This window comes from Pholcus phalangioides, unplaced genomic scaffold (assembly GCF_987345545.1).
Source record: "Pholcus phalangioides strain wild (caught in Gottingen) unplaced genomic scaffold, Ppha-v1.0 ptg000042l_1, whole genome shotgun sequence".
Taxonomy (NCBI): domain Eukaryota; kingdom Metazoa; phylum Arthropoda; class Arachnida; order Araneae; family Pholcidae; genus Pholcus; species Pholcus phalangioides.
This window is the reverse complement of record NW_028301628.1, coordinates 11,343-38,214: the sequence shown is the minus strand read 5'-3', so window position 1 is coordinate 38,214 and position 26,872 is coordinate 11,343. Positions and strand designations below refer to the sequence as shown.

Here is a 26,872-nt window from a genome sequence, read left to right as displayed (position 1 = left end):
GGGGAGTCAAACGTCACATGAAACAAAACTCGACCGTTTCTTGGAATACAGTCCGAAATTTCGTCGTTATAACCGAGGTTGACGTTTTTAAACCCTTTTTTGACGAAAAATTTAATCAGATGGAACCAAATGTTGTGTATGAAAGCGTTTATTCCATAATGATCAGGGGGGGGGGGGGTGACCATATTTGGTCGAGAAAAATACAGAAAATCGGGACGGTAAATACTGGCCAACGCCAATTCTCACCAGAAATGTTGTGAATTGCGGCAAATTGCTAAAATATTGCTTACCAATAACCTTTGGTGGGAAATACAGTGCTACTACAATGTATACTAAAACAGTATACGAAATAGTCTACTAAAATGTATTTCAAGAAAAATACAAGAATATTTATATTTACAAACACATTAACCATAACGAATGAAAATGCAGAATTCCAGGATTATTTTTTTCTGAATGAAAATATACAGAGTGATTCAAAAGCAAGATAAAAAGCACACAAAAAAAAAAAAAAAAAAAAATCACATAGGAATGTATGGCCGGAAACCCCAACCTGATCAGCTGGAGGATAAACGAAGATGCAGAAATGACAAGCCAATAATGGGTGAAAAAACTCTTTATCTAGTGATACTTTACACGAATACCGTACGACGTACGTGTACACGTTAAGTTTCACTACAGGTGCTCAAAGTTCTTACCATCCATATAATTATGCAAAAAAAAAAAAATTGCAATTCTGTTTTGTTTTTGTGCTTTCTACTTCCCTTAAAAGTTTGTATCACCCTGTAGATTTCCAGAATCGATGAAAATTCAGAATTTATGAAAGAAACTATTATTACCTTAAGTGCCGGGGCCCGCTGCAATCCTACCTGACGCACATACCCCCCAAGGATGACTCTGCCTTGACCAAAATCTTCTATCGCCCCGTGGACGCTTTCATGGCTCCCGGGAGCGATATTGCCCTGTTTGGGAAACACGCAAAAAAGGTAGTGGTTTTTTTTTGCATCACAGACTCTGACTATCCCAGTTGAATTTCTCGCTTTTCCGCTGATCATTTTTCATACATTCTTTCAATTTTGGAATTTCAACTGTAGTCTATAACTTTTGTTTCTTTGTATATTTTATTTCTTCATTAATAAACACACTAATAAGTAATTAACACGAATCCGAATGAATTGTTTTTGAAAAAAAGTAGCGGGAGTTGAAAAGGAAAAAAAGAGAATTTCAAGTGGGGGGCACTTTTGTAACTTTTTCTGAGATCGAGATGAGTTCAACCAATCAGGGAGAAGAATGTTGGACAAGGGGGAGGGGCTATCGGATGCTACTGGATCAAGGTTGATTTTCCTCTCTCCCTTTTGCGATCATCATCATTTCTTTTCCAATCAGTTCTAGGATTCGGTTCTCTCATCTCTCTCTCTCGTAAACGGAAATCAAAACTTTTTCACCGCAAATCGCTATGAGAGGTAAGTGACAATTGTATCGATTATTTACCAATGATTGACTGTTATTATTTATTAATTTTTTCCTACTCTTACGTCTTACCCAGGGCCGTAACTAGGATTTTTTCTGCCCCCCCCCCAATCAATTTAAAATTCGATAATTTTTTAATAGTGTTCATTGTTTCCACCTAAAATTTGATGCCTGAGGCAATTGCCCCCTTCCACCCGTGTTCCTGCCCTGCTTCTACCTTATTCTAGAGATTCCTAATAGTATTCAGCCGCTACCCAAAATCAACAACCCGACCAACTTTGCGATCCATAACTGCTGGGCAAACAAGGCTCGATCTCAGGGCCGAGAGAATCAAACAGGAAGGTCCCCAAATTATTGAACGGAAACTCTCACCAATTCCGAATTTTTTTCCATAAATTTTGAATTTTCATCAATTTTGGAATTATTTCTCTCATAAATTCTGAATATCACTCATTCTAGAGTTATTTATCTCATTAATTTTAAATTAATTTTCATTCGGGAACATTTTCATTAACAGCATCATAACAAGTGGGTCGAAAGGTCCTGAGCTAAAGCCCCTGAATCAAACAGGAAGACCTTAAATTATTGTATTAAAGTTTTCACTGATTCAGAATTTTTTCATGTATAAATTCTGGATTTTCATCAATTCTGGAATCATTTCCTCTCATTAATATTAAAATTATCTTTCATTAATTAACAGGAAGTCTTATCAAGTGGGTGAACAAGCCCTGAGCACAGGGCTCCGAATCAAACAATCCCCCAATTATTTTGAAAGGTTTCACTAATTAATTCTGAAATTATTTCTTTCATAAATTCATGAATTATGCGTTTCTTTCATTAAACTCTCATTAATTCCGAATTTTCATTAGTTTTTGTTTATTATGTTATTATTTTTGTATGCCGTATTATTTTGGATGCCGACTTTTCCCCATATTATACGATCCATTAAATCAATGCTCAAAGAGGACCCCCAAAAATGTCTGTCTCAGCCCAAGTGCCCATCCAAATCTTTAAGACCCTAGTGGCGTAAAAAATGAATTAATAACCGGATTGTAGGTGATTTTTCCGACCCATCTCGGCAATCCCACTGCTACACAAGTTGGTGTCACGACCCATAGGGGTTAAGAACCCATGCCTCATCCCAGGAGTTCTTAAACCTTCTCAGACGCGCAATCAACAATAAAATCAGCTTCGCGACCCATGTGACTACTACTACTAAACCACACATGTGTGTATACCTCGTCCATATTCCTCTGCGGAACTTCTAAGGAATTGGTACAGGCTGGAATGTGCGTGTCTGTGTTGTGAACCTAACATGAAGCTTTTTTCTGTGTAATGTTTGTTATAGTGTTGCCATCTATCACATATTTTTCGAACTCTGAGTGAAGTGTAAGGTTTTTGGTGATTTTACCGTTGTAGGTCTGTTGCTCTCTGCGGCAGGACTTTTTAATGGGGAGATCGGCTTGCATTCGCACCTCGAAGTTGGGAACCACAAAAAACCCAACTTCAGCCAACCAACACTGCGGTGACGGTGGGGTTCGAACCCGGGACCTCGCGATGCGAGTCCGTCACTATGACCACTCGCCACCACAGCGGCCGGCCCATGTGACTGTTTGTTTTTTGGAATGAGTGAAACCAGTAACGCAAAAAGCAGATTTATAACAGGATTTGTATGACCCATCTAGTAAGTCCCCCTGCGAATCAAGTTTGGGTCGTGATCCATTGATCATTAATACTCGGCTTTAACTGGGGTTTTACGACCCATCTCGGATGCCACTGCGAATCAAGTTCGGGTCTTGACCCGCAGCTCAAGAATACTCGGCTGTAGATGGGTTCACACGACCCATTTCGGATGCTACTGCAAATCAATTTTCGGTCATAAATAAAATTATAAAATAATATAGACCTTATTTGATTCGAATTCCTGTGCCCCCATCGGACCAATACCTTCTAAAGCAGAAGGTGCTCTAGAAGGTGTTGATCGGACTCACCAGTCAAGACACCATTAGATACCACAGTATGAATTGGTGGCTCTCGGGCTTCATGACAATGTTTTTTTGGCCCACTATGTCTGAAAGGCACCCTTGTTTCACTATATTACAGGGAAACCTCGATAGAGAACGATACTCTGAATAAAAAAATCTTCATTTAAGGATCATCGTTATATCATAGAGGTAACATTCACATCCTGTTTCTTACATGAGCAAAACGGGGCATGAGCCCAGGACCCACAAATTTTCAGGGCTCCAAAATTGACTACTCTTTGTATGTATTTAATACACAAACCACATGCTCTCTTTCCCTGCGTACGCCTCTGCCTCAAAGAATCGGGCTCTGCCTCTTTTGTTCACACACACACGCTTACAAACTCTCTAGGTCACTTTTTTTGGTCACTCACTGACCTAGTCTCTAGCTGTCTGGGCAGAGGCGGGTATATTGAGGGTTATACAAATTTTTTCAGCCCTTTCCCCATTCTACTAATTTTCTTGGCCAATCAATCCTAAAATTAGCCACACTGAGCTGAGAGCCCTCTCCTGTAAATACGCCACTGTATGGAGGGATTTATAGAGTAAAATATATCGTCGTATACGAGAGGGGTTCATCAGACTACATATGTATATAAGCAATTCCAAACACGATTTGAAAAAAACAAGTCGTTGTAGAAGGATTTATCGTTAAACCGAGTATCGCTGTAGCTGGATATCACTATATTTTAAATTTCGATTGAAGGCTAATTTTACGGCTTCATTTTAGATTGTATATGATTTCGATGATGGCAAATTAATTCCAGGAACATAATAGATGCACGTGCTAAATAATTAATTTCACGTTATTCGTACATGTTTCAGTGAATATATTTGAAATCTTGGGATTTCTCTGATAATTGTGACTGAAATTAATTTCTCCGTATACCGAACAACTTTGTAAGAATTTAAATATAATTTAAAGTAATTAATTATGAATTATGTATAGATTTCCCAATAATTAGTTCTCCTTCGAAGGTCTTCCACCGCTCCTCCATCGGTGATTGTCTGGTGAGGACAGTCCTGCTGATCTGACTGTGAAAGTGAATAGTTTTGAAACACTATTTTTTTCTATAGTAAAAGAAAATCATTTTTTCTCATCCCTTTAAATTTTGTTATTCCTCTCCCCCCCCCCCGGGAAGATTGCCACCCTGGGCACGTTCCCCCCTCTTTTCTAGTTTTTTGTTGGTCAGGATGCTTGGTAGACCCTCAAACCAGGACTTGTTGGCCCCTAAAGAAAATTTACAGCGTGAAAATTGAAAAAAGAAAAAAAAATGCGTATCAGGTTGATTCTCGGTCTCTAGACTGACGATCTCCTCATCCCTCGAGATCATCTCTACATCACCATGCAGAGCCGGAATTCGAAGCGGGGGGGGGGGGGGGACTGCCCCGGGCGGAAAAATTTAGGATGTTTCAGTTTTAGGTGGAAACAAAGAACACCGTTTTAGAATTATCGAATTTTAAAGTTGTGGGGGTGGCAAAAATAATGTTAGCAGCGGGCGGCAAAAATCATAGTTACGGCCCTGCCACTATGGGCTCACGGGCAAAGTAACTTTCTGGGACGGAGGTCTTCACCAAGTTAGGACTATAAGCCAAACAATTTACATAAAGATTCTCGAAAATCTTACTACTAGTTATAGTTATCATGGAGTTATCATTCTCATAATCAAATTATCATATAGCCCGTTCTACACCCGAGGCGTCCCCCCCCCCCCCAGAACTTATTCGAATGGGTCCTTGTATTCAGGCGGAATTGCCTTCTCTTTGAGGAGATGGCAAGTTGTGGATCTTCATCAACTCAACTGTTGATTTTTCCTTACGTGAACCTTTGAAAACAAAAGCATGCAACGTCGTGTTCAAGCACGTTGCCAACAATGGGTCACTTTTAGCACGTCATTTGTTATCCACATTCATCCCATAGACTGGGGATAAGGCACCTATAGAGAAGGTTTATCAAGGAGCTCTCTAAGCTGTAGTAAACCCTTGAGGAGAAATAAAGGAATTACATACCTCCTCTTGGGGGTAAACCCGTCACCCATAATTCCTGAAATGAATGGTGATAATGAATGAAAGAGAGTAACTTTCCTGATTTTTTTCATCTGGTTTTTAAAGAAAAAAAACAAACTTTTCTTTGTTCTTCTACATCAGTGGTTCTCAACCGGTGCTCCTTGTGCACTTCCCAGGGGTTCAGCAGCCACTCGAGGAAAATAAAATAAATCAGTAAATTAAATATAAATCAATAAATAAAGAAGTTTAAAGGGTTCCGCCATATAAATTATATACTAAAAAGGGCTCCTCGAGTCAAACGAGGCCCTCGCCATGGAAATTATACATGAAATGTACTCCGCGAGTCAGAAAAGGTTGAGAACCGCTGTTTTATATAACTATGACCGTAAATGCCCATATAAACAGGCTTAACAGGCGTTCTTACAGCATCACATAGCTTGAAGAGAAGACCCCAAGCGCTTTGGAAGTACCTATCCAATCCATAGACTTCGTAACTATATCTCGCTATCATCATGGGGGGGGAGGGGCCCTTTGCAATTGAGGTATCAGACGCATGTTAACAAACAGCACATTCATACGAATAGGGAAGAAGTTTAGCGTCCCTTGATTGGTAGCAATGAGTGTGATGAAGGAAAACAATACGTCACTTCGTCGGAGGTTCCGGATTGTATCACCTTCGTCACTTATTGCGACCGATCATGACATTTCGAATTTTCTCCTTTACTCGTATCAATGTATAGCTTGTTACAGGGGCGTAGCCACAATGGATTTGGCCATCTTTTTCCCTTTTTTCGGTCATTTTCTCACATTTCGGGGTCTGCCCCCCCCCCAATTCGCTACGCCCTTGGCTTGTTAATATTGTCCCCGACCGTGCTCGAGTGAGACCCATGACCAAGGTGGGACTGCGGCTCAAACCGGCTAGTACCGCTATTAAACCAAACATACATCTCGTCCATATTCCTTTGCGGAACTTTTGGTGAATTTGTACGTGCTGGAATGTGCGCGTACGTGTTGCGAACCTAACGTAAAGTTTGGTTCTGTATAATGCTTGTTATAGTGCTGCCATCTATTTTTCGAACTATGAATATTGAAGATTTTTACCCTTGTGGACATGTTGCTCTCTGTGGAGAGACTTTTTAACGGATAGATCGGCTCACATGCGCGCTTCAAGTTTGAGAACGACAGAAAACCAACTTTGCCCGGCTCAAACATTCCGTATCTCTATGAGGTAATGCTCAAACCGACTGAGAACAGCCTGCCTCTATGGCGATATTCGCAGAGGTACCGACATGAAGAAAACATTGGGGGAGGGGGGTTGAAAGTTGCTGGTTGTCCGGTATATACGGGACTCATGCGCGTACGCAAGAGAGGGAATGTGCGTTGCATTGCTTTTTCAGAAATTATTGGAGAGGGGAGGCTCAGCACCCTCCCAAAATTTATTGGGGAGAAGGGGGGAAGGGGCCAAATGGCCCCAGCCCCTAGGTTCTGGTGCCTATGCTCGGTTGTGGAGGGAGAGTGAAGTGCTCTTACCGAGTAAGGGTCTCAGAGTGTTACTTCACCTTGGAATGGGACCATGTTCAGACTGCCCTGAATACACATACATCATAAAAGCACAGCCTGAATTTTTATGTAAGAAAGAATACTGAAGAGTATTCTCACTTATCACCAGGGTTGGACAAGTCGCAAAAAAAAATCTAGGAGCCACAAAAAAAAATTAGTCACCAAAAATTTTTTCACCCGAAGTAAAAGGCGCAAAATAGTGCTTCTCACTTTACCAGGGTGTAGTGACCCTTTTTGATGTTGGCAGATATATTGCTATATATTCCAAACATTTCGTGCTGCTCTCGGCCTGCAATATTTAGCAACTTCACTAAGAAATTTTTTTTCATAATCCTAGACCTGGCGGCTTGGATTTGCCCAGCCCTTCTTATCACGAAATATATGACTTCGCTATTCTTATGAATTGTGACGGTATTCTTTCATCTTAACTAACACGATAAAAATACCAGAGGTGATCAGTCATCATTAGGTCATGCCTTTTCGAAATTTGACGCAAATATAAAAGCTCCATAAAACCGTGAATTTTTTTTTTTTTTGTGGTGTAAAGACCTATGAATATTCAAAAGAGTAAAGGGGGGGGGGGAATAGCGATGGCGGACATTTCACAAGAACGTCTCTCGCTAGAACAAAAGAGTGAACCAAAATGAAAAAATAAATGCTCATAATAATGCTATTGTGTCTTAGAATGAAAGGGATTTTTCTAAGGCGGTAATTATTCAAATGTTATCCTTGATTTCGTTCAAATTAAGAAGAAATTTCTTCCTTTTGTTATCGAAATCACTGGAGCTTTTCAAGAGCCCCCCCCCCCTCCCTCCCCTCCCCTCCCAGTCCTGAGAAATCTGGAAATTTCCCTTCCGATAATTCGAATTTCGAGTGAATAGATGTTATCGTATCCGCGCAGAAAGAAAAGGTATTTTTCTCCGGTTCTTTAAGAGAGGTTTTTGTCGCTTTGGTTCATTTGCTATCAGCTTGGTTTCAGATCAGGTAATTGAAGTTGGGCTTTATTGGTTTTCTGTGGTTTCCCACTACTTCGAGTGCACACAAATGGGAAACGGTGTCCTATTTGAAAAAGTCTCTCCTTAGGGGGTGTGCGAAAGGTGCGACCGCACCGGGCCCCACGCTTTGTGAAGCCCCGCACTCACGGTAAATTATCGGAGACTATGCAATCAGTTTTTGCGTTAATTTTGAGTTTTCACCAATTCTGGAATATTTTTATACCGTTAATTCGGAATTGTCATCAATTGTTAATTTCATCGATTCTTAATTTTCATTAATTCTGAGATTATTTTTTTTCATTAATTTTTCGTTTTAATAAATTATGGTTTTTTTTTCATTAATTCTGAGTCTTCATCATTTCTGGAGCTATTTTTTTTTCATTAATTCCGAATTTTGATCAATTGCAGAGTTAATAATTTCGTTAATTCTGACTTTTCATCAATTCCGGAATTATTTCTCTCATTAATTCTGAATTTTCATTTTTGCTTTGATCATTCTTTTGAATTATTTTCGATTCATCAAGTTTAAAATTTTCATTAGTTTCTTTCGAGAATTGTTTGGAACAATGGTGTGAACTCCCTATGATATATCGATTGTATATCGATTATGTAGTTCATCCTTATTATTTAGTTGCAAGTGTGTGGCAACACTGTTTTTTGTTTATGTTTGGTAGAGTAAAGATGTCAGTAGAAAAACGGACGCAGCAGGTCTTGAGTCTGTCTCATTGTCCACATATTTAGTCGTTATTTCTTGTTTACAAATCTAAATACACTACAAAATGGCGCAGTCGGTTCTCGCTCTACGTGGCATCGTATAACGAAGCCCGGTTTACAGTCTAAGCAGCGTCGTGATACGGTGATCGTCTCGGTTTCTTTTTCCTCATATAACTATGGCTGACTTGCAGGAGCTTCTTCGTCAGAACTTGGAGGTCCAGACGAGAATTGTACAACTACTGGGGAATTCCACCGCTTCAAGTTCATCGCCGCATTTAGAAAAATACGTGGAGGGAGAGGACATAGAAGATTTCGTGGACAAATTCGAAACTTTGACCACGCTGTACAGCTACTCGGAAGAGAAAAAGGTGGCTAGTTTCGTTACGTTGTTGCCGACAAGTACATTTTCGCTTCTCAAGAATTTGCTCCATCCAGAGACATATCAAACGTCACGATTTGATACGATCAAGGATCGTCTGATAGCCCATCTGAAGCCGAAACCTCTCGTGATTCCAAGTCGTCATACGTTTCTAAATAGGCGACAGAGGGAAGGGGAAAGCATCTCCAGTTACATTTCAGCATTACGGCGTCTTGCTATTCCATGTAATTACCCAGAGGCTCAGCTGAAGGTGATGCTCAGAGACGTCTTCGTTAGTGGATTATTAGATAAAATCATGCTCGACCGAATGTTCGAAGAAGATGATCCCGATCTGGATAAGGTTCTCAAACTCGCTTTGGCAATAGAGCAAGCACAGTCAAGTACTCAAGATATTCTTCATTCAAAGAATACTGCTTTCACGTCCGTGAATGAACTCAAGCCATCTACGACGCAAGAGGTAAACAAGAAAGCTAAGGCCAAATTACCAAAGGCTAAAGCTCCTTCTACAATGAAAATACAATCCTACCGACTGCGCCATTTTGTAGTGTATTTAGATTTGTAAACAAGAAATAACGACTAAATATGTGGACAATGAGACAGACTCAAGACCTGCTGCGTCCGTTTTTCTACTGACATCTTAGCATAGCATCTTATATCATAGCATACCTGTTGATGAAGCTACATCAAAGCTGCTCACATTAAATACACATAAAGGTCTGTATCAACCGAAAAGATTGATGTTTGGAATAAATGCTGCCCCTGCTATCTGGCAAAAGTACATTGATTCAGTTTTACTCAGTGTCCACATTGAAGGACTATGTATTTTCTTTGATGACATTCTGTTAGCTGCTGAAAATGAGCATGAGTTACTCTGCAAGTTGAGAACTGTTTTCCAACGTTTACGGGAAAATGGGTTACATCTCAATATTAAGAAGTGTGAATTTTTTGCCAAAGAAGTCAACTATCTAGGATTTACTATTTCGTCAGGTGGTGTGAAGAAATCCAGTGCCAAAGTAGAAGCTATTTTAAAAATTCAAAGACCTTCTAACGTGAAAGAATTGAAATCTTTTCTCGGAATGGCTACATTTTATGCAAAGTTTTTTCCTCAACTATCTGCAATTGCTGCACCCTTACATGATCTCACAAAGAAGGATACAAAATTTAAATGGTCTCAAGCATGTGAGGGAAGCTTCAGGAAAATCAAAGAAGAAATTGCGTCGGACAAAATTCTGGTACACTATGATCCACAAAAGCCAATTGTGTTAGCTGTGGATGCAGGGCCTCGAGGACTGGGTGCCGTCATCTCGCATATGCTTCCTGATGGATCAGAATGCCCAATTTCTTTTGCATCCCGTACTTTGACTAATAGCGAAAGGAACTATAGCCAAATTGATAAGGAAGCACTAGCCATAAAATGGGGGATCGAAAAATTTCATTATTATTTGATGGGACGTAGATTCACATTGATCACAGATCACCAACCATTGATACACATATTTGGAAAAAAATCAAAGTTACCAGGATTATGTGCTACACGCTTACTTCACTATGCTCTATTCCTGCAAAATTTTCAATTTGACATTTGTTACAGGAAATCTGAAAATAATGGAAATGCAGATTGTCTGTCACGATTTCCACTTGCTTGTGAAGAACTGTTTTCAATGGACAGTGTTTCATTGCATCACCTGGAACACATATCAAAACTTCCTATGAGCTACAAAGAAATAGCTATCGCTTCTTCTCAAGACCCTGAATTGAGGCCGACATTGGAAAAATTACGCCAAGGTATCACTTTAGGTGCAAGAGATAGAAACTTTTCCTTACAAAGTGGGTGCATCATGAATGGACTTAGAGTCTACATACCCAAGAAATTTCAAAATTCAATCTTGGAAGAGCTACATGTGGGTCACATGGGAATTGTGAAAATGAAAGCATTAGCAAGATCATATGTGTACTGGCCAAAAATTGACACAGATATTGAAAGACTTTGCAGAAATTGTCCTAGCTGTGCTCAGTTCAAAGGTTATCCACCTAAAAATGACATTCATTACTGGGAATATCCTTCAAAACCATGGGAAAGAATTCATATAGATTATGCCATGTATGGGAACAAGACGTACTTACTTATTGTGGATGCTCATTCCAAATGGCCAGAAATTTACATCGTTCCTAACATGAACTCTAAGACATTGATCAGTATTCTGGACTCTTTGTTTGCACGTTATGGAATGCCAGGTACCATAGTCTCTGACAATCAAAGTACGTTTGTGGGGGAAGAGATGCAACAGTTTCTTAAGTCATGTGGAATACAACACCTCACTTCACCACCTTATCATGCAGCTTCAAATGGACAGGCGGAACGACATGTTTTCAACTTGAAGCAAGCATTACGATGTCTCAAAAGTAAAAACCTACCCGAACAGAAAGCTCTCAATATCTTTCTTCTAGCCTATAGAAGAGCACCTCAGGTTTCTACTGGATATAGTCCAGCGTCATTATTTTTAAAAAGGGAATTGCACACGAGATTGGACTTATCACGGCCTGACATAGTCAGAGAAGTAGAAGCAAAGACCAGAAAGAGAGTCACATTTCTTGATCATGTTTACGAGGTGGGACAAAAAGTGGCTGTAAGAGACTACAGATCTCCATATAAAAAGTGGGTTTTTGGTGCTGTTGTTTCCAGAGACGGGGAACTACAGTATACTATATTGGTACAAAATCAGCTATGGAGGAGACACAGTGACCAGATTCGTCCAGTTGGACCAAGCATAGCGTTAACTCCAGCGATAATACCAACACCATCACAGGAAGTAACTCCTGAACCAGTGCAAGCACCATCACTTCAAGATAGTGATGTTCCATCGCCAGAGGTGGAAAGTTCAACTATGACACAACCAACTGCTGTTAAAGGACATGATCCTGTGTTGAAGTCCCCAGACATACCATTAGCTGTGCGACGGACCCGAAGAAATATAAAACCTCCAGGAAGACTCAAATTGTAAAGGGGGAGGAATATGATATATCGATTGTATATCGATTATGTAGTTCATCCTTATTATTTAGTTGCAAGTGTGTGGCAACACTGTTTTTTGTTTATGTTTGGTAGAGTAAAGATGTCAGTAGAAAAACGGACGCAGCAGGTCTTGAGTCTGTCTCATTGTCCACATATTTAGTCGTTATTTCTTGTTTACAAATCTAAATACACTACACTCCCGAACTTAGTGTTACTGGCCAGAACACTGGGGGGGGGGGGGAGGATTGGATGAGCCACGGCTATGAATTTCCCATAAGAGCTGTAAATTCAATTTTCATGGACATTCCATACCCAGAATATACATATCTGACATTCAAAAATCTCGCCAACATTGCGCGTCAAACATATTTCTCATTTGAAAACACAAAATTATCAATTTCAAGTGTTAATCGTATTTATTTTAAATCAATATACAATGACAATAAACATTCTTATTTATCTAAATAATGATTTTAACGCATAGCAAAGCAAAAAAAAAAAACTTCATCGGAAATGAAATTGTGCGCCAATCCTCTATCGCTGGGCCACAACTAGGGGAGGCAGGCGGGTTTCGTGCCCCGGACCCGAGGGGGCGCAAATTTCATTCTGAAACCTCTCCTTGAACATTACAAGGGGGCGTCAAAATGCGCGCTTGCCCCGGGTGACCGCAACTAGATGCTGCGGCCCTGGTGGGCCAGTTCGCGGAACAAAATATCCAATTAATAAATATTAATACAAAAAGGAAATTCAACTGCCCTGTGAAAGGTAATCTTGCCACCTTTAATAAATAATACATTGCAACCAAAATCACAGCAGGATTTCAGCATATCGGGAGCGATTTCTTAAACATTCACCGTTTCCATCCACCCAAGGAGCGGCCATTTTGGAATAACAAGGAATTTCTTCTTACCACTCGTGAAAGTACCCACTCGTCACGTGGTTAGGTGTAGGGAACAAAAAGCAATCCTGCGCATGCGTGATCTATCGTTATATCTATGGAAAAATGATATATAGATGCCGATTCTCTCTCTCTCCCTCTCTCCTTCCCCTCCCCACCCCCTATAAAAATACATAAAATCGGGGCAAGGGAATCCTAAACATATTTGGTGCTCCGACAATGGTGAGTCGCACCTGGCCCTTCGTCTTGTAAGGGCGGCCCCGCTTCAACATGATGCTTAACCCATGTCCACGCTCATATAGCCTACCCCATTAATAGAGAGAAACGATGTCTCCTCTCCGCTGTTCATACGAAGTACGAAAGCCTGGATAACCAAGCGGAGATCGAGATGTAGTTCGGAAAAAACAATTCTCATTCCTCTGTGTGGAATCGAACCACTAATCTCTCACTGTCCGGACGAGTGTTCTAACAATTGAACTACCGAGGACAGGCTTAGAGCAGCGGTTCTCCGGGGAGCCCTTAGGGTTTCGTGTGAACTCACAAGGGGCTCCGCGGCAGCTCGAGAAAAATACAAAAAAACAGTTGATTCGGAAAAAATAATTATAAGAATTTTTGAATAATAATATTAAATCAGTAACTTTGATGAATTAATGAAAAATAGGCCTACGGGGCTCCTCCACAGAAATTATATACTAGAAAGCGCGTCAAAAAAGTTTGAGAACCGCTGCCTTAGAGCATATTGTTCCGGATATAATTTCCCACAAGACTTCGAGATTGCAAAACAAGAAGCGGTTCGACGGACAAACACAGATTTATTTACAGAACAGCAATTTACACGTATTTACAACCTAACCAGAGAACTAACAACTTTCTCGTAAAGAACACACAAGGGGCCGTTCAAGTATTACGTAAGCAAATTTTTAGCCGTTTTTAACCTCCCTCCCCCGCTGTCAGCAAAATTTCGTCATCAGCTCCGCCCCTCTGAATCCTAACTCATATTTTCATAAAGGGTGGTTGATGACATAAGCAAAATCCAAACCTTCCCTTCCCCCTTGTCATCAAAAGTCAGCAAATCGGAACCCCACCCCCCATCCCATCCATCGATGATAACGTAATATTTGAATGACCCCCCAACTGACTGTTCATCGAATCTCTCTATTCCAGTCTCTTTGAGCCTGCCATCTTGTGAGCGCCGCACTATTTATAACCCCGAAGAAACTTCGAGAAAAACATTCCACAAAATTCTATTTCACAGTTTCCAAGTCGGCGGCGCCACCGTACGGAGAAGTTGGACCACTATCTGGAGGGGAGGGACTTTCTAGAATGTTCCCGCCAATTCTTCGCCAATCGCATGTCGCTGCGCTAGACCGAAACCGGTATCAGCGGATTTCGATATTTCTGAGAGCCATCAAACAAATCGCGTCATCTATCGCCTACAGATCGTAACAATATGTGTGAATGCTGAACGGGACTGTGCATAGCCAGCCTCCTAGCCATGGGCGGAGATACGGGGGGGAGGACATTGCCCCCCCCCCCAGCGTCACAGGTGGAGTCGACTGATCTAATGTATGTATGTATATATGAGCTGACATCATCATCATCGTGCCCCCCCCCCAGCAGTAATGACCTTGCCCCTCCCCCCAGACTTCCAAGTCAATCTCCACCTATGCTCCTAGCTCAGATAATAGCACTTACGACGTTAGGCCCCAGATGGCGACATATAGAACATTTCTTTCCCAACTACATCTCGATCTCCGCTTGGTTATCCAGGCTTTCGCACTTCGTATGAACAGCGGAGAGTGGTATCGCTTCTCTCTATACGTCGGCATCTGGATTCTAACGTCGTAAGAGCTATTAGCTGACCTAGGAGGTTGTCCATGACAGTCCCGTTCAGCATTCATACATATGCACTAAGGAATAAAAATGTCTGTCCTCTGTAGTTCAATGGTTAGAACACTCGCCCGGTCAGTGAGAGTTTGGTGGTGAGATTCCCCACAGAGGAATGTGAATTTTCTTTCCGAACTATACATCTCGATCTCCGCTTGGTTACCCGGGATTTCGTGCGGAGAGTGACCAGGTTTTTTTCGTATCCCATTAATGTCTAGAGCAGCGTAACGGACCCTACAATGGCATAAATGTACAGTAACTTCACACACGACATTAAAAAGTACAGGATTTCCCAAAAATTCATAAATATTTGAGGAGTTTTTAAAAAAAGTTGGAAAAATTTGAACGCGGTTTGTGCAAAAAAGTAATTCCCACTGAGGGGAATTTTTTTATTTTTTGGCGCAGAAAAACAAAAAAAAAATTGGTTGATACATTTGTCGATAGATGGCGATGAACCGAAGCAAATCGGTAGAAATATGCAAATCAGAGTCCTATAAAATACAGGGTGCAGATTAATTCATTTCTGAATTCTACTTTTTTACTGGTGTTTACAGAAATGAAAATTCCACGGAATTCTGCGATTTGCTTTCGTGCAGCGCTTTCTAATGACAAAAATTTGAACTAATTTTTTTTTCTCTGCAAAAAGAAACAACTTTTCTCGCAAAACCGCATTGGCATATGATAATTCCCCCCTTCAATTTTAAGAATTTTTAAACTACGAGCTTCTAGGTATACACCCAGCATAAGCCGACAAGATTGGATTTCTCAGCAAACTTGGTTCTAAAATAGAAAAAAAAAAAAATGTATGGATATATAATTTATTAACTTATATTTAATTCAAATACTTTTATAAATTTTCTTTTATACAGTTCATTAAATTTTTGATCATTAAACGTCAGGAATGAAACATGTATTTATTTTTCCAGCGGAAATCAGTTTTCGGAATATAATAGGTAAACAAAACTTATCAAATATTGCAAGTCACTGGCAGATGGCGCGACACGCGATTAATGAAATGGGTCGGGAATTCGCTGTTTATTAAGTAAGTAATCTAGCAATAAACACGCAGCTGATTTCAACATTCATTTCATTTCATACCCTACACCGCCCAGTCTCTATCGATCATTGTCAGTGTTATCCATTGACACTCCGGATGAGGGGCTGGACGGTGTCAGGAGCTTTATTATGCATGTATAAATTACATATGTGCACACACGACAATAAAACACACACACAAAAAAAAAAAAACACCATTATAATAAAAATATAAATAATGGGGGGGGGGGGAGAGAAATAAAAAAAATTACAATGGCAATAAAGTTACAAAACGTCCCATATATCCCCACCACGCGAATAGAGGCCTCATTCGGCGCGATTATATGCTTTCCAACCATGTCTCGACGCTGCCGACCAAAGGGTCTTGCGGGCTCCCAGTTGAGCGTCTCAGCACTAGTTGGAGCTTTTGCAGCCTTATTTCGGAGGTGCCGACCAAAGAGATTTTGTGTTGCGGGATCCCAGTTCAGGCCCCCATCGATCAGTTGAGCTTTTCAGCCATTTGTCGAGGTTGCCTACTACTTTACCGCACACCAACTCCGGTCATATATCGCCGTACGGCAATTTTCAACCAGGAGTTGGGTGGGAATTGAAGGCTCCATCCATCGGTGGTCGCCCCAGGTTCGGTAGGTAAAGAACCTGCTTCTAACGTTCTACGCGCGGATTCGAACCCATGGACCTTGATGGTAACCTTCGTAGTGGCAGACGAGCATCTTACCACTACGCCACTTGGACGAGGCTGTCTGCTGGCTCATGCGTAAGGTCTCAGAAAAATCAATTAGCCCAGGGGCCCATGATCCTCTTAACACGGCCCTGCTTCGTACTCGGCACTGACCAACGTTTTACGGTTTGCTACATTTTCGCATTCGTGCTTTTGATCGTTGAGTGTGCCTAGGACAGGGCCGTAACTAGGTTTTTTTGGCCGCCCGGGAAAAACATGATTTTGTCACAACTACAATTTAGAATTCGATAATTTTGCAATGGTGTGCTTTGCTTCCACCTAAAACTTGCCGCTCCCTAAATTTTTCCGCCCGGAGCAGTTCCCCCTCCGCTCCCCTCTAGTTTCAGCCATGGCGTAGGGTTTTCAAACAGTGGCGTATTTACAGTGTGAGGGAGGATTAGCGGGCTAAGAGGATATTATAGACCAGGGAGGCAAGTTCCAAGGAGGCAAGTTCAAAGTTGCCAATTTGGTGCTAGTTATAAAGGGCCGTTCAAGTATTACGTAAGCAAATTGTTGGCTATTTTTGACCCCTTCCCCCTTGTCAGCAAAAGTCGGCAAAACTCTGACACCTCCCTTGTCAGCAAAATTTCGTCAGCAGTGCCCCCTACCTCTCAACGCATATTGGTGGGATCAGAAACGCACGTGGGAGGGGGGTATAGGGGCCCATGTGCACCCGCCCAGACGAATTTTTTTTAATGTGAAAAACATTTAAAAAAAATTAAAATTTCCAAAGAAAGTACCTTTATATTTTATTATAATCGATTTTTGTTAATTTCAATTCTATTTGAAGGGTAAGAACTCAAAATTTCTCTTTAAGAAATTCATTGCGACCCACCCTTTAAGCCATGTATGGTAAATCCTTGACCCGCGGACCAAATATGGTCCTAAAGGTTATCTGATTTGGCTTGCCCCCCCCCCCCCCGCAAACCCAATTTTGTAAAAATGAACTAAATGGCACAATTTTACAGATCGTTTAAATGACCCGTGGCACAATTCCAGAGTATCTAGGTGGCCCGTGGCACATTCAAAGATCACTTAAGTAAACCGCGACACCGTTCCAGAACACTTAAACGATCTGTGGCATATTTAGAGATTCTTTGAGTGACATGTGGCACAATTTTAGAGCACTTCAGCGGCCCCCAGTGCTGTTCTTCATCACTCAAGTTACCCGAGGAACATTCCCAGATTACTTAAGTCATCCGTGGCATAATTATGGATCACTTGAGTGATGCGTTGCACAGCTCCAGAATACTTAAGCGGGCCGGACACATTTCCAGAGCACTTGAGAAGAACCCCTGAAACATTTAGAGATCGCTGAAGTGGCTCTGTAAGGGATTTATCATTAGGGAGAATGTTAGTTCAGGTGCCCACAAACTAGCGAAAGATTTTTCACGATTTTGGCACACCGAGTAAGATGCCATTAAGAATATTCCATATTTTCATAAAGGGTGGTTGATGACGTAAGCATCATCCAAACTCCTCCCCCCCCCCCTGTCATCAAAAGTCGGCAAATCGGAACGCCCCTCCCCACCCCCATCGATGCTGACGTAATACTTGAATGACCCCCAAAGAAATGTGTGCTAGTTTTCATTTTTACAGAAGATAATGACTATTTGCATGCGAAAAATTACATAATAAATTGATGAATGCATAATTATGTAACACTATTTGCATAATTTTCGTAATGATATTTGTATTCTTGGACTTTCTTCTTCTGTAAAAATTTTTGAAACGTGCAGTACAGTACATAACAAATATTTACATTACGTATACATAAATGTATGTACGGTACAGCACGTATACATTTATGTATAAAGTAGTCTACTGACCTGCGCCAAGAGGTCATAAAATATGAATAGGGACAGTTTTTGGTATTAAAATGGTGCTTTTTGATGGTGTGGGGGAAGGGGGTGGGGTAGGAGGTGTGCATTTATAGAACTCTGGCCTATCTGACTTTCCTGTTATCCGGCCCGCCTTTCCCCCACATTAGGCCAGATAAGAAGTCCGGATTCTACTGTATTTATTTTCCTCAACGTTACAGGATATGAAACTTGAATATTGAACTTCGTAAAATAATATTACCCCCCACCCATACCAACTCTATTTTAGGTTCACCTCTACGAAGGACCAGTCCTCTGAGCAGGGATTCCAGAGATAGGGGACCAGGAAGGGGGGGGGGGTATTTGCCTCCTCGTATTTTTTTTTTAAATAGGGGCAAAGGGAATTGTAACATAGTTTCGCTTATGTTTTTTCTTTTCAAACCGAGCTCAACTCCGGTCTACCGCCTCGGGCAATTAACTACCAATTGAATTGTTCCGGAAGTGTGAGTGAGTGTGTATCTAATAAACATATAAGTGTTATGCTTGCATTTTGAGTGCGCCATCTGTATTTCAAACTTTGAATGAAGTGTAACGATTGAATATTTGCGCCGTTGTAGGCCAGTGCTCTCTGTGGCGAGACTTTTTCACGGGGAGATCGGCTCGTAACGAAAGAAAATCAACTTCAGCCGACCACCACTGTGGTGGCGGGTAGTTCGAACCCGGGTAGTCGTCCACTTGACCACTCGACCACCACAGCGCAGTTTCGCTTATCTGTCACCTGTCCAATAATATACCTGTATCATCTTGAAATGCATTTCATGGGTCAAAGTCTACGTTCTTAGGATTTAGTCAATAAAAGAACACATCAAATTAAGGTAATTTCTGTAAAATTTTGATGTGAAATATGGCTAGCAATATTTTAAACTGTCGCTATCTTCATAAATCGCTAATTCCTAGTCACAAGAAAGCGTGGCCTGTATTATCAAGGAAATACAAATCTGTCACTCACCATGATGCAGAAGAAGACAAAGCGGACATAGCAGAATCTGCGATGCGACTTGTTACGTCGCTATCTGCTGATGCTGACATCATCTTGGACATACCTCAAACAAGAAGAACATGCAGGAACGATCTTCTGTTCAGACGGACCTTCGAGATTGCTGGGCACGTGATGGATCTGGAGACATCCAAAGATAAGGAAAGGCTCTCTGATCATGTCTTTGAGAGCTTCCTTACGCTCACGACTGTCTGCCATGATGACTCGTGCAACATCGCTCGAAGGAAAAACCCGAAGAAGAAGCCACAACCTGACAAAAAATGGGTGGCCCCGATTAGCCGCAACCTGACAAAAAATCGGTGGCTCCGATTTTTTCTCCTGTACCTTTTCCCTCACCAGGACAATTAGAAGCAAGTGAAGGTGATTTCACCATCCCTCTCAAGCCACTGGAGCCGCCTATGGTGGCTCCTAATCAAGCCCTGGTGGAGCAGACTGCTGGAGACGTCACCGATCCGATACCTTCTACTGTCATAAACCGAGGTCAAAGAAGAAAAATACCTCCAATCCACATCTCCAGCCAAGGGAACTGGAGGAAAATTTCTAAAGAACTGGATGACATCTGCCCTTCAGGATTTCATGTTAAGACCGTAAGCAGCAGAGTTACGGTAATTCCAGAGCGCGCAAATGACCACCGTCTCACCACTAGATATTGCGAGGCGAATAATATTGAATTTCACACGTATCTTTTGGACTGTGACAAACCGGACTCATACGTCATCAAGGGTCTGGAAATTGACTCCTCTAACAAGGACATTATGCTCTCTTTACAGGACTTAATTTTCCAGGTAACCAAGGTCCAGCAACTAAGACGACGCCGTGATGGAAGGAAGCTGCCCATATGGAAAGTGGATCTCCCCCAAGTACCGGAGTCGACGAAGATCCTGGACCTTAAAACCATCGACCACCTCAAGATCAAGGTGGAAAAGTTCAGGAATAGAAATGCACAGCGGAACATCGTCCGCTACCGCTGCTAAAGTTGGGGTCATCATAGTTCTGGATGTAGTGCACCCGAAAGATGCGTCAAGTGCATTCTACCGCATCCGTCCCGACTGTCCCAATGTGCGCGGAGTGGACAGGCCACAGTGCACAAATTGCAAGCTGTATCATGCGGCGAATTATCGTAAATGTCGATTTTCGCCGTATAGCAAAGAATTCAAAAAAGCCGAAAAGGAGGCGACGTCTTCCCAAGGACCGTCTTCGAGGCCACAGGCTCGTATCACGAACAAGTCACTTATAGCCCCAACTCAGGTGGGGGAAAACGAATAGGAAGGAGCGTAACTGCCCGCAACAATTCGCATCTCCCGACTATTCTCCTGGGACAAGTGTGGACAGCAGTGCTGATCCGATCGACGAATTCGCTTTTGCAATCGAGCCGTACATCATGAAGTACATCGGCGAAAACGGCGAATTAAGCTTAACGGATCTCGTCCAACGGCTGCAAGCTCGTATTGAGAAATCGGCTTCTATTGTTAAGAAGTCGATTTCGGTCATCAAGAAGGACTGAACATCAAGTTTCTAGGGGTTTTTTGCGTTACAGCCCTTAAGGGCAGGTCGTTCTGAACCTTTGAAAACCCGGAGCCTGGTTGATTTTTTCTTTCCTATTAGTGAAATGCCCGGTTAACACACGACTAATGGAAATAAAATGATGAAAATTGAAACACACAGAATGTGAATCACTCACTCTGGCTCGGTTAGACTGATGTCAGAACCCGGCAGCGAACCGCGGTCAGGGAAACAGTGATAGTTACTAGTATCAGGGCCGCAACTAGATATTTGGTGACCCGGGGCAAGCGCGCATTTTTGCGCCCACTTGTAATGCTGAAGGAGAGGTTTGAGAATAAAATTTGCGCCCCCTCTGGTCCATCGCCCGGGGCACGAGACCCGCCTGCTCCCCCTAGTTGCGCCGCCCTGACTAGTATAAATAAGTGACTCGCGGCATATTCATAGATCACTCAACTCAAGTGACCTGGGGTGCGGTTCAAGTGTTCCGCGGCAGATTTACAGAGAAAATAAAGTACCTGGAGGTGCTGTTCCAGATCACTTTAGTTGCCCACGGTGCATTCACAAATCATTCAAATGACCCGCGGCACATTTGAAAATCACTTACGTGACCTGGGGATGCCATTCCAGATCACTTGAGTGGCCCGTGACACGATTCCAAACGAATGAAGGGGTTACAAAGTGTCTCTGAACACTTCGGACGCAGAATCGATAGAAGAAAGGTCCAACCAATCCTGATTGGGTTTGGTGCAGTGCCCCCTATTGATGAAAAGCCAAACTATTTTTTTCTTAGGTGGGGGGGATTCCTCTTTTCGGGAGAATAACTATTTCGCGAACCGCATTGGAATATACCATCTCCTTTAAATTTTATGAATTTTTAAACTATTTACGAATCCTCTAAGGGACACCCTATACATCGAGGACGTGTTCCACAGGCTTCAAAAAAGTGTCCGTTAAACGGGGAGTGTCCGTTATAGGAGGTCAACTCCATTGCTACCAGACAACGCTCGAGGGGGGGACCGCAGAGAAGCGAAAATCTCCTCCACTTCGGGAAACGGAACAAGAATTTCTCGAGCTCAGATAGGGTTTTCGTAAGCGTGACCAATTAACCGTGGAAATATAACTCCTCATGATCACGAATAGACCGACCATGTAAGCGGCTTTAACATGGCTATTCTTGATGAGCCAGGGTCACCGCATTGTCAACCACCATGTTTAGTATTCCTCGGACATTCTTATCTCCATATATATATTAGGTGATCCATTATATGGAGTGTGTCTTGTCTTTGAATCGATGCCCGATTATGCATTCGAAGCACTCGCAGTGTATAAAACGGGACGACGGGCCAAGCCTAACGAATTAATTTTCACGATTAGTTCTCCCGTACAAGTTAAGGTGGGGCTAATTGCCCAATGATTCAATTACCGAGCTACTGTTCGTTCGAGATCGGTTCTCGTTTTCTCTCGACTAAGAAATGACTGGGGGAAGGAAGGGGTGGCATCATTCTCCTGCCATTAGTGGTTATCATGTTATGGGATCGATGGTGAAATTATGTGTAATTATTGCCTTTCGGTCTTAGAAAAAGGCGTATTTTTTAAATGTATCTCTCCCACGTCGTATATTTTCTGCTCTTGTCATTCAAAGCGTTTATAAGAACTTCATGGACCGTGTGACCCCAACCCCCCCCATGTGTACGGTTGGAGGAATTATTATTCTGTTACTTTTTCAAGTATGAGGGACGTTTATGCTGGAGTTAGATAGAACAGCTGTGTCTGTCGCCTTTCTCAGCCCACCTCGTTGGGCTTTTTGCCTGTTGTGGCCTTGTATTCGTATCTGTATAGGCTAAGAAGAGGTAGCAGCTCTCGGGCTGAAACTAGGTACTTGGTCAGCCGTGGGCAAGCAGGCATTTTGTCCCCCCCCCTCCGCCTTCATTGATTGTTTTTGTCGCACCGCAGACATTTTCTGCGCGCGGGGGCTAATTAGACCGGGACCTACAATTTATTGCCGATTCCGAACGGCAGGCTTGTTTTTTTTATATGCATCGAGAGGTTGTTGCGCTCATGACCCCTACAAAGGGGGGGGGGACTGACAGGGCCCGGGACAGTTCTCATAGTTTTTTCCTTTTTCACGATATAAATTAACTACAGAAGGGGCCCGTGAAAAGTCTGATCGGGGGCCCGCAAAAGATCCCAGCCTAGGGGCCCCGCTCTGGCCCCGCTGCGGTCGGCAACGCCTATATAACACAACAAGTGTCTGGCATAGTTGTTAGATCGGTTACTGCTGCTACAATGGCAGGTTATCGAGATTTAAATGAGTTTGAACGTGGTGTTATAGTCAGCGCACGAGAGATGGGACATAGCATCTCCGAGGAAGCGATGAAATTTGGATTTTTACGTACGACCATTTCACGAGTGTACCGTGAATATCGGGAATCCGGTAAAAAATTAAATCTACGACATCGCTGCGGCCGGAAAAAGATCATGCAAGAACGGGACTGACGAGAATCATTAAACGTGACAGACGTGCAACCCTTCCGCAAATTGCTGCAGATTTCAATGCTGGGCCATCAACAAGTGTCAGCGTGCGAACCATTCAACGAAACATCATCGATATGGGCTTTCGGAGCCGAAGGCCCACTTGTGTACCCTTGATGACTGCACGACACAAAGCTTTACGCCTCGCCTGGGCCCGACAACACCGACATTGGACTGTTGAGGACTGGAAACACGTTTCCTGGTCTGACGAGTCTCGGTTCCAATTGCTTCGAGCTGATTGACGTGTACGGGTATGGAGACAACCTCATGAATCCATGGACCCTACATGTCAACAGGGGACTGTTCAAGCTGCTGGAGGCTCTGTGATGGTATGGGGCGTGTGCAGTTGGCGTGATATGGGACCCCTGATACGTCTAGATACGACTCTGACAGGTACGTAAGCATCCTGTCTGATCACCTGCACCCATTCATGTCCATTGTGCATTCCGATGGACTTGGACAATTTCAGTGGAACAATGCGACACCCCACACGTCCAGAATTGCTACAAAGTGGCTCCAGGAACACTCTTCTGACTTTAGACACTTCCGCTGGCCACCTAAATCCCCAGACATGAACATTATTGAACATATCTGGGATGCCTTGCAACGTGCTGTTCAGAAGAGATCTCCACCCCCCCCCCCTCTTACTCCTACGGATTTATGGACAGCCCTGTGGGATTCATGGTGTCAATTACCTCCAGCACTACTTCAGACATTAGTCGAGTCCATGCCACATCGTGTTGCGGCACTTCTGCGGGCTCGCGGGGGCCCCACACGATATGAGGCAGGTGAACCAGTTTTTTTTGGCTCTTCAATGTATTACAGTAACAAGATACATTATAAAGGAAGGAGTGGGAAGAAAAAGCAACTTCCGTAGGTAATAGGGTTGATATAAAGCTTCGCGATGGTGAAGAGATTTATTTGGTATTATCTGGTATTTGGACGTAATACAGTCGAATCCCGTTTTAACGAATACCGTTATAGCGAAAATCTCGTTTTAACGAACACTTTCCTAATCCCTCCAAATACGTTTGCATAGGAACCATGCTAGGTAACCTGGAATCTCTTTCTAACGAAATCTCGTTGTAACCAAGTGTTTCTTCCGGTCTCTTGGCGTTCGTTATAACGGGATTCGACTGTACATCAATAGACGCGTAATGCGCGTCCTATTGATGTGAGGGAATGTCTTCTGCAGTTGTCTCCTCATATAACTGCGTTTGTCTCTCTTTTTTCAGATCTAATCTGCGACTACCACAGCAACTTGAAGCCGCTGCTGCTGCTGCTCGCGCTGCACAACGCGGCGTCGTTCGTGTTCACTTTGACGACGGACGACGTCCCTCACTGCGACAAACTGAAAAGCCAAATATCCGATGCACAACAAGCCGTCAAAGTCAGGAAGAACTTCAATGGACTCTGGGTTTCGCCAAGGTTGGATTTTTTTCCCTCCAATTCCTTCCCCAAAATCTTCTCCGTAATGTTTTCCCTACCGGAAATCATTCCCCAGTCATTCTGAGACAGCTTCCATCTCTGGTCGGACCAGTCCAATCAATTAATCGATAGATTGTTAATCACGTTAATTTGTTACGTATATAGCGTAATCGATGAATTTTTAAATTTTAATCGAAAGTTTTGGTTGGGTTTTTAGGCACCAGTGTAGTGCACCAATCTAGGGCACCGGTGTGTAGGCGCCTATCTGTAGGACCGGTTGTTGAGCTCCATTATCAATGATAATAACAATCAGAAGGTTTTAAATAAATACATGTTTAACTTGGTACGGACACATAAAAGTATAGGGCATCACATAACGATGGTTACTTGCGAAGAAAAACATTCGAATTTTTATCGCAACTTGCGTTGCTAGGTAACAATCCTTCGCACCAGAAAGTTGCGAAGCGCGACGTCATCATTTTTCCGCAATCGGTAAAAGTTCAAGTAGAGGTCGCTACAGGTTAATTGACACTCGATCAATCTGTGATTAAAATTCATTCAAAATTTTTCATCTGAAGTTTGCAAATTAGCTTGATTTATTTGTCAAAACCGATTAGATCTCTTTAATCATTTTCCTATGTATAACATGGGTTGCGGAAATTTTGCCCCTGCCCTGACTGTATGAGTGACCAAGTGATTGGGTGAGTGACTGCATGAGTGACTATATAAATGGTTGAGCGACCGTATGAATGAGTGAGTAACCGTATGAGTGAGTGACCATATGAGTGACCGTATGTGTAGCCAAGTGAGTAGGTGAGTGGCCGTATGAGTGACCAACTAAGAAGCAGTTTTCGTGATCAAATTAGTAACTATATAAGTGACCAAGTTAGTGGCCGTATGAGTGACAAAAATTCACTTGGTCTCTCATATACCACATACTGCCACTCATATGGTCACCCACCCACTCACTTGTCCACTAATACGGTCATTCACCCTTTCAATCGATCATGCACCCACTCGTCTGGTCACTTACCCACTTACTTGTCCACTCATATAGTTACTCACTTGTCCACTGATATGGTCACTTATCCACTCACTTGTCCAAACTATATGGTCACTTATCCACTCACTTGTCCAAACTATATGGTCACTTATCCACTCACTTGTCCAAACTATATGGTCACTTATCCACTCACTTGTCCAAACTATATGGTCACTTATCCACTCACTTGTCCAAACTATATGGTCACTAGATCAGTCTTACGGTCATCTATTCACTCATAGTCACTTACTTGGACACTCACCAACTTACTTTGTCACTCACACGGTCAGGGCAGGAAAGTCAAAGAATGTGAAATGTCAGGTGTGAAATAAATGCCGGAGGCGAAATTTTTTCGTAAACCGTGTTGCATTTCAGTTTAGTGAACGTGTTTATAAGAAAGGGGTCGTTCAAGTATTACGTCAGCAAATTTTTAGCCATTTTTGACCCCTCCGGGTCAGCAAAAGTCAGCAAAACTCTAACCCCCTCCCTCCTGTCAGCAAAATTTTGTCAGCACTGCCGCCTACCTCCTAAGACGCATATTTGTGGGGTTAGAAACGTAAGCGGGAGGGGGCATAGGGGGGCTCTTGCGCCCCCCCCCCCAGACAAAAAAAAATATTTTTTAATGTAGAAAACATTTAAAAAAATTAAAATTTCGAAAGATAATACCTCTATATGTTGCTATAGTCGATTTCTATTAATTGCCAATTCTATTTGAAGGGTAAGAACTCAAAATTTCTCTTTAAGAAATTCATTGCGACCCACCCTTTAA

The 26,872-nt window shown here is 42.3% G+C and overlaps 1 long non-coding RNA gene across 1 annotated transcript; it reads left to right on the top strand.

Annotated features, from left to right (window-relative positions):
- Positions 1-1,373: 1,373 nt before the first annotated feature.
- On the top strand, positions 1,374-25,061 carry LOC149063825 (uncharacterized; the record flags this gene model as incomplete). The annotated part of the gene is made up of 2 exons (XR_016195743.1): positions 1,374-1,463; positions 24,869-25,061. It is a non-coding gene; the product is annotated as an uncharacterized LOC149063825 (long non-coding RNA).
- Between the last annotated feature and the right edge of the window lie 1,811 nt (positions 25,062-26,872).